General features: G+C 32.7%; 1 protein-coding gene across 2 annotated transcripts in view; it reads right to left on the reverse strand.

Annotated features, from left to right (window-relative positions):
* LOC139943875 (uncharacterized) overlaps window positions 1-13862 on the reverse strand; it is a 59546-nt gene that overhangs the window by 36648 nt on the left and 9036 nt on the right. The gene's annotated exons all lie outside the window — the stretch shown is intronic.

The following is a 13862-nucleotide window of genomic DNA, read 5'->3' on the forward strand; positions in this document are numbered from 1 at the left end:
TAGCATCTTCTGTATCATTTGAAAGCATAAAGTCACCAAAATTTTTTTCACACAAATCTGAAAAATCAACCCATGCTGGCATCACAGATTTTTGGGGATTTTTGACCAAAAACACAAACTTGCAAAATTCTTAATAAATCTTAAACTTTCGCTAATGTACCCAGTCTGCACTGATAAAATGTCTTCAGTGTTTTTGGTCAAAATTCCCCCAAAATCTGTGATTGGCATGGGTCGATTTTTCAGATTTTGGGTGAAAATTTTTTCGGTGATTTTATGCTTTCAAATGATACAGAAGATACTACTGAAAACATTTTATCAGTGCGGACTGGGTACATTAGCGAAAGTTTGAGATTTATTAAGAATTTTGTAAAAATCCCAAAAAATCTGTGATGCCTGTTTGGGCCGATTTGTTAAGATTTTGGGTGAACAAATTCTCGTTGATTTTATGCTTTCTGGGGTCGATTTCACAAAGCTCTTCTTAACTTACGATGCATCGTATGGTTTACGATGCATCGTGGCTCTGCGATGTATTGTAGCTCCGACGAACTGCATAAACGATTTCACGAAACGCGTCGTACAACGACGCATCGCAACGCATTGAAAACGCCCTTTATATAAAAAGAAGTTTTAGAACGAGGATGACCTTTTTGCACTACGGCTGTTTTATGTCAAATACGTGTTGTAATATCGAAACAGTTGTTTAACAAGAGACGAAGAGAGGAGAAAGAAATGGCGCAGACGGGCAAAATGTGCAAGACACTGCGTGAACGCCGCCATGTTTGTTTATGTTTTCGTTGATTTTATGCTTTCAAATGATACAGAAGATACTACTGCAGACATTTTGTTAGTGCAGACTTGGTTTATTAGCAAAAGTTTGAGATTTATTAAGAATTTTGTGAGTTTGGGTTTTTGGTCAAAAATCCAAAAAAAATCTGTGATGCCGGTATGGGTCGATTTTTCAGATTTGGGGTGAAATTTTTGTTGTTGATTTTATGCTTTCAAATGATACAGAAGATACTACTGAACACATTTTATTAGCGCGGATTTGGTATATAAGCAAAAGTTTGAGATTTATTAAGAATTTTGTGAGTTTGGGTTTTTGGTCAAAAATCCAAAAAAATCAGTGATGCCGGTATGGGTCGATTTTTCAGATTTGGGGTGAAATTTTTTTCGTTGATTTTATGCTTTCAAATGATACAGAAGATACTACTGAACACATTTTGTTAGTGCGGACTTGGTATATAAGCAAAAGTTTGAGATTTATTAAGAATTTTGTTAGTTTGTGTTTTTGGTGAAAAATCCAAAAAAAATCTGTGATGCAGGTATGGGTCGATTTTTCAGATTTGGGGTGAAAATTTTTCGTTGATTTTATGCTTTCAAATGATACAGAAGATACTACTGAAGACATTTTATCAGTGCGGACTTGGTATGTTAGCAAAGTTTGAGATTTATTAAGAATTTTGTGAGTTTGGGGTTTTTGGTCAAAAATCCCAAAAATTCTGTGATGCCGGTATGGGTCGATTTTTCAGATTTTGGGTGAAATTTTTTTTCTTGATTTTAGCTTTCAAATGATACAGAAGATACTACTGAAGACATTTTGTTAGTGCGCACTTGGTTTATTAGCAAAACTTTGAGATTTATTAAGAATTTTGTGAGTTTGGGTTTTTGGTCAAAAAATCCCAAAAAATCTGTGATGCCGGTATGGGTCGATTTTTCAGATTTGGGGTGAAAAATTTTTCGTTGATTTTATGCTTTCAAATGATACAAAAGATACTACTGAAGACATTTTATCAGTGCGAACTTGGTATGTTAGCGAAAGTTTGAGATTTATTAAGAATTTTGTGAGTTTGGGTTTTTGGTCAAAAAATCCCAAAAAATCTGTGATGCCGGTATGGGTCGATTTTTCAGATTTGGGGTGAAAAATTTTTCGTTGATTTTATGCTTTCAAATGATACAAAAGATACTACTGAAGACATTTTATCAGTGCGAACTTGGTATATTAGCGAAAGTTTGAGATTTATTAAGAATTTTGCGAGTTTGAGTTTTTGGTCAAAAATCCCAAAAAATCTGTGATGCCGGTATGGGTCGATTTTTCAGATTTGGGGTGAAAAATTTTTCATTGATTTTATGCTTTCAAATGATACAGAAGATACTACTGAAGACATTTTATCAGTGCGGACTTGGTATATTAGCGAAAGTTTGAGATTTATTAATAATTTTGTGAGTTTGGGTTTTTGGTCAAAAATCCCCAAAAATCTGTGATGCCGGTATGGGTCGATTTTTCAGATTTTGGGTGAAATTTTTTTTGTTGATTTTATGCTTTCAAATGATACAGAAGATACTACTGAAGACATTTTATCAGTGCGGACTTGGTATATTAGCGAAAGTTTGAGATTTATTAAGAATTTTGCGAGTTTGAGTTTTTTGTCAAAAATCCAAAAAAATCTGTGATGCCGGTATGGGTCGATTTTTCAGATTTGGGGTGAAAAATTTTTCATTGAATTTATGCTTTCAAATGATACAGAAGATACTACTGAAGACATTTGATCAGTGCGGACTTGGAATATTAGCGAAAGTTTGAGATTTATTAAGAATTTTGTGAGTTTGGGTTTTTGGTCAAAAATCACAAAAAATCTGTGATGCCGGTATGGGTCGATTTTTCAGATTAGGGGTGAAATTTTTTTTGTTGATTTTATGCTTTCAAATGATACAGAAGATACTACTGAAGACATTTGATCAGTGCGGACTTGGTATATTAGCGAAAGTATGAGATTTATTAAGAATTTTGTGAATTTGGGTTTTTGGTCAAAAATCCCAAAAAATCTGTGATGCCGGCATCACAGATTTTTCAGATTTTGGGTGAAATTTTTTTTGTTGATTTTATGCTTTCAAATGATACAGAAGATACTACTGAAGACATTTTATCAGTGCGGACTTGGTATATTAGCGAAAGTTTGAGATTTATTAAGAATTTTGTGAGTTTGGGTTTTTGGTCAAAAATCCCCAAAAATCTGTGATGCCGGTATGGGTCGATTTTTCAGATTTTGAATGAAATTTTTTTCGTTGATTTTATGCTTTCAAATGATACAGAAGATACTACTGAAGACATTTGATCAGTGCGGACTTGGTATATTAGCGAAAGTTTGAGATTTATTAAGAATTTTGTGAGTTTGGGTTTTTGGTCAAAAATCACAAAAAATCTGTGATGCCGGTATGGGTCGATTTTTCAGATTAGGGGTGAAAAATTTTTCATTGATTTTATGCTTTGAAATGATACAGAAGATACTACTGAAGACATTTTATTAGTGCGGACTTGGTATATAAGGAAAAGTTTGAGATTTATTAAGAATTTTGTGAGTTTGGGGTTTTTGGTCAAAAATCCAAAAAAATATGTGATGCCGGTATGGGTCGATTTTTCAGATTTTGGGTGAAATTATTTTCATTGATTTTATGCTTTCAAATGATACAGAAGATACTACTGAAGACATTTTGTTAGTGCGGACTTGGTATATTAGCGAAAGTATGAGATTTATTAAGAATTTTGTGAATTTGGGTTTTTGGTCGAAAATCCCCAAAAATCTGTGATGCCGGTATGGGTCGATTTTTCAGTTTTGGGGTGAAAAATTTTTCGTTGATTTTATGCTTTCAAATGATACAGAAGATACTACTGAAGACATTTTATCAGTGCGGACTTGGTATATTAGCGAAAGTTTGAGATTTATTAAGAATTTTGCGAGTTTGAGTTTTTTGTCAAAAATCCAAAAAAATCTGTGATGCCGGTATGGGTCGATTTTTCAGATTTGGGGTGAAAAATTTTTCGTTGATTTTATGCTTTCAAATGATACAGAAGATACTACTGAAGACATTTTATCAGTGCGAACTTGGTATATTAGCGAAAGTTTGAGATTTATTAAGAATTTTGTGAGTTTGGGTTTTTGGTCAAAAATCCCAAAAAATCTGTGATGCCGGTATGGGTCGATTTTTCAGATTTGGGGTGAAATTTTTTTTTATGCTTTCAAATGATACAGAAGATACTACTGAAGACATTTTGTTAGTGCGGACTTGGTATATTAGCGAAAGTATGAGATTTATTAAGAATTTTGTGAATTTGGGTTTTTGGTCAAAAATCCCCAAAAATCTGTGATGCCGGTATGGGTCGATTTTTCAGATTTTGGGTGAAATTTTTTTTGTTGATTTTATGCTTTCAAATGATACAGAAGATACTACTGAAGACATTTGATCAGTGCGGACTTGGTATATTAGCGAAAGTATGAGATTTATTAAGAATTTTGTGAATTTGGGTTTTTGGTCAAAAATCCCAAAAAATCTGTGATGCCGGTATGGGTCGATTTTTCAGATTTTGGGTGAAATTTTTTTCATTGAATTTATGCTTTCAAATGATACAGAAGATACTACTGAAGACATTTTATCAGTGCGGACTTGGTATATTAGCGAAAGTTTGAGATTTATTAAGAATTTTGTGAGTTTGGGTTTTTGGTCAAAAATCCCCAAAAATCTGTGATGCCGGTATGGGTCGATTTTTCAGATTTTGAATTAAATTTTTTTCGTTGATTTTATGCTTTCAAATGATACAGAAGATACTACTGAAGACATTTGATCAGTGCGGACTTGGTATATTAGCGAAAGTTTGAGATTTATTAAGAATTTTGTGAGTTTGGGGTTTTTGGTCAAAAATCCAAAAAAATATGTGATGCCGGTATGGGTCGATTTTTCAGATTTTGGGTGAAATTATTTTCATTGATTTTATGCTTTCAAATGATACAGAAGATACTACTGAAGACATTTTGTTAGTGCGGACTTGGTATATTAGCGAAAGTATGAGATTTATTAAGAATTTTGTGAATTTGGGTTTTTGGTCAAAAATCCCCAAAAATCTGTGATGCCGGTATGGGTCGATTTTTCAGATTTTGGGTGAAATTTTTTTTATTGATTTTATGCTTTCAAATGATACAGAAGATACTACTGAAGACATTTGATCAGTGCGGACTTGGTATATTAGCGAAAGTATGAGATTTATTAAGAATTTTGTGAATTTGGGTTTTGGGTCAAAAATCACAAAAAATCTGTGATGCCGGTATGGGTCGATTTTTCAGTTTTGGGGTGAAAAATTTTTCGTTGATTTTATGCTTTCAAATGATACAGAAGATACTACTGAAGACATTTTATCAGTGCGGACTTGGTATATTAGCGAAAGTTTGAGATTTATTAAGAATTTTGCGAGTTTGAGTTTTTTGTCAAAAATCCAAAAAAATCTGTGATGCCGGTATGGGTCGATTTTTCAGATTTGGGGTGAAAAATTTTTCGTTGATTTTATGCTTTCAAATGATACAGAAGATACTACTGAAGACATTTTATCAGTGCGGACTTGGTATATTAGCGAAAGTTTGAGATTTATTAAGAATTTTGTGAGTTTGGGTTTTTGGTCAAAAATCCCAAAAAATCTGTGATGCCGGTATGGGTCGATTTTTCAGATTTGGGGTGAAATTTTTTTTGTTGATTTTATGCTTTCAAATGATACAGAAGATACTACTGAAGACATTTTGTTAGTGCGGACTTGGTATATTAGCGAAAGTATGAGATTTATTAAGAATTTTGTGAATTTGGGTTTTTGGTCAAAAATCCCCAAAAATCTGTGATGCCGGTATGGGTCGATTTTTCAGATTTTGGGTGAAATTTTTTTTGTTGATTTTATGCTTTCAAATGATACAGAAGATACTACTGAAGACATTTGATCAGTGCGGACTTGGTATATTAGCGAAAGTATGAGATTTATTAAGAATTTTGTGAATTTGGGTTTTTGGTCAAAAATCCCAAAAAATCTGTGATGCCGGTATGGGTCGATTTTTCAGGTTTGGGGTGAAAAATTGTTCATTGAATTTATGCTTTCAAATGATACAGAAGATACTACTGAAGACATTTTATCAGTGCGGACTTGGTATATTAGCGAAAGTTTGAGATTTATTAAGAATTTTGTGAGTTTGGGTTTTTGGTCAAAAATCCCCAAAAATCTGTGATGCCGGTATGGGTCGATTTTTCAGATTTTGGGTGAAATTTTTTTTGTTGATTTTATGCTTTCAAATGATACAGAAGATACTACTGAAGACATTTTGTTAGTGCGGACTTGGTATATTAGCGAAAGTTTGAGATTTATTAATAATTTTGTGAGTTTGGGTTTTTGGTCAAAAATCCCAAAAAATCAGTGATGCCGGTATGGGTCGATTTTTCAGATTTTGGGTGAAATTTTTTTTGTTGATCTTATGCTTTCAAATGATACAGAAGATACTACTGAAGACATTTTATCAGTGCGGACTTGGTATATTAGCGAAAGTTTGAGATTTATTAAGAATTTTGTGAGTTTGGGTTTTTGGTCAAAAATCCCCAAAAATCTGTGATGCCGGTATGGGTCGATTTTTCAGATTTGGGGTGAAAAATTGTTCATTGAATTTATGCTTTCAAATGATACAGAAGATACTACTGAAGACATTTTATCAGTGCGGACTTGGTATATTAGCGAAAGTTTGAGATTTATTAAGAATTCTGTGAGTTTGGGTTTTTGGTCAAAAATCCCAAAAAATCTGTGATGCCGGTATGGGTCGATTTTTCAGATTTTGGGTGAAATTTTTTTGGTTGATTTTATGCTTTCAAATGATACAGAAGATACTACTGAAGACATTTTGTTAGTGCGGACTTGGTATATTAGCGAAAGTTTGAGATTTATTAAGAATTTTGTGAGTTTGGGTTTTTGGTCAAAAATCCCCAAAAATCAGTGATGCCGGTATGGGTCGATTTTTCAGATTTTGGGTGAAATTTTTTTTGTTGATCTTATGCTTTCAAATGATACAGAAGATACTACTGAAGACATTTTATCAGTGCGGACTTGGTATATTAGCGAAAGTTTGAGATTTATTAAGAATTTTGTGAGTTTGGGTTTTTGGTCAAAAATCCCCAAAAATCTGTGATGCCGGTATGGGTCGATTTTTCAGATTTTGAATGAAATTTTTTTCATTGATTTTATGATTTCAAAAAATACAGAAGATACTACTGAAGACATTTGTTTAGTGCGGACTTGGTATATTAGCGAAAGTTTGAGATTTATTAAGAATTTTGTGAGTTTGGGTTTTTGGTCAAAAATCCCCAAAAATCTGTGATGCCGGTATGGGTCGATTTTTCAGATTTTGGGTGAAATTTTTTTCATTGAATTTATGCTTTCAAATGATACAGAAGATACTACTGAAGACATTTTATCAGTGCGGACTTGGTATATTAGCCAAAGTTTGAGATTTATTAATAATTTTGTGAGTTTGGGTTTTTGGTCAAAAATCCCAAAAAATCTGTGATGCCGGTATGGGTCGATTTTTCAGATTTTGGGTGAAATTTTTTTTGTTGATTTTATGCTTTCAAATGATACAGAAGATACTACTGAAGACATTTTGTTAGTGCGGACTTGGTATATTAGCGAAAGTTTGAGATTTATTAAGAATTTTGTGAGTTTGGGTTTTTGGTCAAAAATCCCAAAAAATTTGTGATGCCGGTATGGGTCGATTTTTCAGATTTTGGGTGAAATTTTTTTTGTTGATTTTATGCTTTCAAATGATACAGAAGATACTACTGAAGACATTTTATCAGTGCGGACTTGGTATATTAGCAAAAGTTTGAGATTTATTAAGAATTTTGTGAATTTGGGTTTTTGGTCAAAAATCCCCAAAAATCTGTGATGCCGGTATGGGTCGATTTTTCAGATTTTGAATGAAATTTTTTTCGTTGATTTTATGCTTTCAAATGATACAGAAGATACTACTGAAGACATTTGATCAGTGCGGACTTGGTATATTAGCGAAAGTTTGAGATTTATTAAGAATTTTGTGAGTTTGGGTTTTTGGTCAAAAATCACAAAAAATCTGTGATGCCGGTATGGGTCGATTTTTCAGATTAGGGGTGAAATTTTTTTCGTTGATTTTATGCTTTGAAATGATACAGAAGATACTACTGAAGACATTTTATTAGTGCGGACTTGGTATATAAGCAAAAGTTTGAGATTTATTAAGAATTTTGTGAGTTTGGGGTTTTTGGTCAAAAATCCAAAAAAATATGTGATGCCGGTATGGGTCGATTTTTCAGATTTTGGGTGAAATTATTTTCATTGATTTTATGCTTTCAAATGATACAGAAGATACTACTGAAGACATTTTGTTAGTGCGGACTTGGTATATTAGCGAAAGTATGAGATTTATTAAGAATTTTGTGAATTAGGGTTTTTGGTCAAAAATCCCCAAAAATCTGTGATGCCGGTATGGGTCGATTTTTCAGATTTTGGGTGAAATTTTTTTTGTTGATTTTATGCTTTCAAATGATACAGAAGATACTACTGAAGACATTTGATCAGTGCGGACTTGGTATATTAGCGAAAGTATGAGATTTATTAAGAATTTTGTTAATTTGGGTTTTTGGTCAAAAATCCCAAAAAATCTGTGATGCCGGTATGGGTCGATTTTTCAGTTTTGGGGTGAAAATTTTTTCGTTGATTTTATGCTTTCAAATGATACAGAAGATACTACTGAAGACATTTTATCAGTGCGGACTTGGTATATTAGCGAAAGTTTGAGATTTATTTAGAATTTTGTGAGTTTGGGTTTTTGGTCAAAAATCCCCAAAAATCTGTGATGCCGGTATGGGTCGATTTTTCAGATTTTGGGTGAATTTTTTTTTGTTGATTTTATGCTTTCAAATGATACAGAAGATACTACTGAAGACATTTTGTTAGTGCGCACTTGGTTTATTAGCAAAACTTTGAGATTTATTAAGAATTTTGTGAGTTTGGGTTTTTGGTCAAAAATCCCCAAAAATCTGTGATGCCGGTATGGGTCGATTTTTCAGATTTTGGGTGAAATTTTTTTTGTTGATTTTTATGCTTTCAAATGATACAGAAGATACTACTGAAGACATTTTATCAGTGCGGACTTGGTATATTAGCGAAAGTTTGAGATTTATTAAGAATTTTGTGAATTTGGGTTTTTGGTCAAAAATCCCAAAAAATCTGTGATGCCGGTATGGGTCGATTTTTCAGTTTTGGGGTGAAAAATTTTTCGTTGATTTTATGCTTTCAAATGATACAGAAGATACTACTGAAGACATTTTATTAGTGCGGACTTGGTATATAAGCAAAAGTTTGAGATTTATTAAGAATTTTGTGAGTTTGGGGTTTTTGGTCAAAAATCCAAAAAAATATGTGATGCCGGTATGGGTCGATTTTTCAGATTTTGGGTGAAATTATTTTCATTGATTTTATGCTTTCAAATGATACAGAAGATACTACTGAAGACATTTTGTTAGTGCGGACTTGGTATATTAGCGAAAGTATGAGATTTATTAAGAATTTTGTGAATTTGGGTTTTTGGTCAAAAATCCCCAAAAATCTGTGATGCCGGTATGGGTCGATTTTTCAGATTTTGGGTGAAATTATTTTCATTGATTTTATGCTTTCAAATGATACAGAAGATACTACTGAAGACATTTTGTTAGTGCGGACTTGGTATATTAGCGAAAGTATGAGATTTATTAAGAATTTTGTGAATTTGGGTTTTTGGTCAAAAATCCCCAAAAATCTGTGATGCCGGTATGGGTCGATTTTTCAGATTTTGGGTGAAATTATTTTCATTGATTTTATGCTTTCAAATGATACAGAAGATACTACTGAAGACATTTTGTTAGTGCGGACTTGGTATATTAGCGAAAGTATGAGATTTATTAAGAATTTTGTGAATTTGGGTTTTTGGTCAAAAATCCCCAAAAATCTGTGATGCCGGTATGGGTCGATTTTTCAGATTTTGGGTGAAATTTTTTTTGTTGATTTTATGCTTTCAAATGATACAGAAGATACTACTGAAGACATTTGATCAGTGCGGACTTGGTATATTAGCGAAAGTTTGAGATTTATTAAGAATTTTGCGAGTTTGAGTTTTTGGTCAAAAATCCAAAAAAATCTGTGATGCCGGTATGGGTCGATTTTTCAGATTTGGGGTGAAAAATTTTTCATTGATTTTATGCTTTCAAATGATACAAAAGATACTACTGAAGACATTTTATCAGTGCGGACTTGGTATATTAGCGAAAGTTTGAGATTTATTAATAATTTTGTGAGTTTGGGTTTTTGGTCAAAAATCCCCAAAAATCTGTGATGCCGGTATGGGTCGATTTTTCAGATTTTGGGTGAAATTGTTTTTGTTGATTTTATGCTTTCAAATGATACAGAAGATACTACTGAAGACATTTGATCAGTGCGGACTTGGTATATTAGCGAAAGTATGAGATTTATTAAGAATTTTGTGAATTTGGGTTTTTGGTCAAAAATCCCCAAAAATCTGTGATGCCGGTATGGGTCGATTTTTCAGATTTGGGGTGAAAAATTTTTCATTGAATTTATGCTTTCAAATGATACAGAAGATACTACTGAAGACATTTTATCAGTGCGGACTTGGTATATTAGCGAAAGTTTGAGATTTATTAAGAATTTTGTGAGTTTGGGTTTTTGGTCAAAAATCCCCAAAAATCTGTGATGCCGGTATGGGTCGATTTTTCAGAGTTTGGGTGAAATTTTTTTTGTTGATTTTATGCTTTCAAATGATACAGAAGATACTACTGAAGACATTTTGTTAGTGCGGACTTGGTATATTAGCGAAAGTTTGAGATTTATTAATAATTTTGTGAGTTTGGGTTTTTGGTCAAAAATCCCAAAAAATCTGTGATGCCGGTATGGGTCGATTTTTCAGATTTTGGGTGAATTTTTTTTTGTTGATTTTATGCTTTCAAATGATACAGAAGATACTACTGAAGACATTTTATCAGTGCGGACTTGGTATATTAGCGAAAGTTTGAGATTTATTAAGAATTTTGTGAGTTTGGGTTTTTGGTCAAAAATCACAAAAAATCTGTGATGCCGGTATGGGTCGATTTTTCAGATTTTGAATGAAATTTTTTTCGTTGATTTTATGCTTTCAAATGATACAGAAGATACTACTGAAGACATTTTATCAGTGCGGACTTGGTATATTAGCGAAAGTATGAGATTTATTAAGAATTTTGTGAATTTGGGTTTTTGGTCAAAAATCCCAAAAAATCTGTGATGCCGGTATGGGTCGATTTTTCAGATTTGGGGTGTAAAAATTTTCATTGAATTTATGCTTTCAAATGATACAGAAGATACTACTGAAGACATTTTATCAGTGCGGACTTGGTATATTAGCGAAAGTTTGAGATTTATTAAGAATTTTGTGAGTTTGGGTTTTTGGTCAAAAATCCCCAAAAATCTGTGATGCCGGTATGGGTCGATTTTTCAGATTTTGAATGAAATTTTTTTCGTTGATTTTATGCTTTCAAATGATACAGAAGATACTACTGAAGACATTTGATCAGTGCGGACTTGGTATATTAGCGAAAGTTTGAGATTTATTAATAATTTTGTGAGTTTGGGTTTTTGGTCAAAAATCCCAAAAAATCTGTGATGCCGGTATGGGTCGATTTTTCAGATTTTGGGTGAAATTTTTTTCATTGAATTTATGCTTTCAAATGATACAGAAGATACTACTGAAGACATTTTATCAGTGCGGACTTGGTATATTAGCGAAAGTTTGAGATTTATTAAGAATTTTGTGAGTTTGGGTTTTTGGTCAAAAATCCCAAAAAATATGTGATGCCGGTATGGGTCGATTTTTCAGATTTTGGGTGAAATTTTTTTTGTTGATTTTATGCTTTCAAATGATACAGAAGATACTACTGAAGACATTTTATTAGTGCGGACTTGGTATATAAGCAAAAGTTTGAGATTTATTAAGAATTTTGTGAGTTTGGGGTTTTTGGTCAAAAATCCAAAAAAATATGTGATGCCGGTATGGGTCGATTTTTCAGATTTTGGGTGAAATTATTTTCATTGATTTTATGCTTTCAAATGATACAGAAGATACTACTGAAGACATTTCGTTAGTGCGGACTTGGTATATTAGCGAAAGTATGAGATTTATTAAGAATTTTGTGAATTTGGGTTTTTGGTCAAAAATCCCCAAAAATCTGTGATGCCGGTATGGGTCGGTTTTTCAGATTTTGGGTGAAATTTTTTTTGTTGATTTTATGCTTTCAAATGATACAGAAGATACTACTGAAGACATTTGATCAGTGCGGACTTGGTATATTAGCGAAAGTATGAGATTTATTAAGAATTTTGTTAATTTGGGTTTTTGGTCAAAAATCCCAAAAAATCTGTGATGCCGGTATGGGTCGATTTTTCAGTTTTGGGGTGAAAAATTTTTCGTTGATTTTATGCTTTCAAATGATACAGAAGATACTACTGAAGACATTTTATCAGTGCGGACTTGGTATATTAGCGAAAGTATGAGATTTATTAAGAATTTTGTGAATTTGGGTTTTTGGTCAAAAATCCCAAAAAATCTGTGATGCCGGTATGGGTCGATTTTTCAGATTTGGGGTGAAAAATTTTTCATTGAATTTTTGCTTTCAAATGATACAGAAGATACTACTGAAGACATTTTATCAGTGCGGACTTGGTATATTAGCGAAAGTTTGAGATTTATTAAGAATTATGTGAGTTTGGGTTTTTGGTCAAAAATCCCCAAAAATCTGTGATGCCGGTATGGGTCGATTTTTCAGATTTTGGGTGAATTTTTTTTTGTTGATTTTATGCTTTCAAATGATACAGAAGATACTACTGAAGACATTTGATCAGTGCGCACTTGGTTTATTAGCAAAACTTTGAGATTTATTAAGAATTTTGCGAGTTTGAGTTTTTGGTCAAAAATCCAAAAAAATCTGTGATGCCGGTATGGGTCGATTTTTCAGATTTGGGGTGAAAAATTTTTCATTGATTTTATGCTTTCAAATGATACAAAAGATACTACTGAAGACATTTGATCAGTGCGGACTTGGTATATTAGCGAAAGTATGAGATTTATTAAGAATTTTGTGAATTTGGGTTTTTGGTCAAAAATCCCAAAAAATCTGTGATGCCGGTATGGGTCGATTTTTCAGTTTTGGGGTGAAAAATGTTTCGTTGATTTTATGCTTTCAAATGATACAGAAGATACTACTGAAGACATTTGATCAGTGCGGACTTGGTATATTAGCGAAAGTTTGAGATTTATTAAGAATTTTGCGAGTTTGAGTTTTTGGTCAAAAATCCAAAAAAATCTGTGATGCCGGTATGGGTCGATTTTTCAGATTTGGGGTGAAAAATTTTTCATTGATTTTATGCTTTCAAATGATACAAAAGATACTACTGAAGACATTTTATCAGTGCGGACTTGGTATATTAGCGAAAGTTTGAGATTTATTAATAATTTTGTGAGTTTGGGTTTTTGGTCAAAAATCCCCAAAAATCTGTGATGCCGGTATGGGTCGATTTTTCAGATTTTGGGTGAAATTGTTTTTGTTGATTTTATGCTTTCAAATGATACAGAAGATACTACTGAAGACATTTGATCAGTGCGGACTTGGTATATTAGCGAAAGTATGAGATTTATTAAGAATTTTGTGAATTTGGGTTTTTGGTCAAAAATCCCAAAAAATCTGTGATGCCGGTATGGGTCGATTTTTCAGATTTGGGGTGAAAAATTTTTCATTGAATTTATGCTTTCAAATGATACAGAAGATACTACTGAAGACATTTTATCAGTGCGGACTTGGTATATTAGCGAAAGTTTGAGATTTATTAAGAATTTTGTGTGTTTGGGTTTTTGGTCAAAAATCCCCAAAAATCTGTGATGCCGGTATGGGTCGATTTTTCAGAGTTTGGGTGAAATTTTTGTTGTTGATTTTATGCTTTCAAATGATACAGA

The sequence above is a fragment of the Asterias amurensis genome, chromosome 11 (assembly GCF_032118995.1).
Source record: "Asterias amurensis chromosome 11, ASM3211899v1".
In the NCBI taxonomy this organism is placed as follows: Eukaryota; Metazoa; Echinodermata; class Asteroidea; order Forcipulatida; family Asteriidae; genus Asterias; species Asterias amurensis.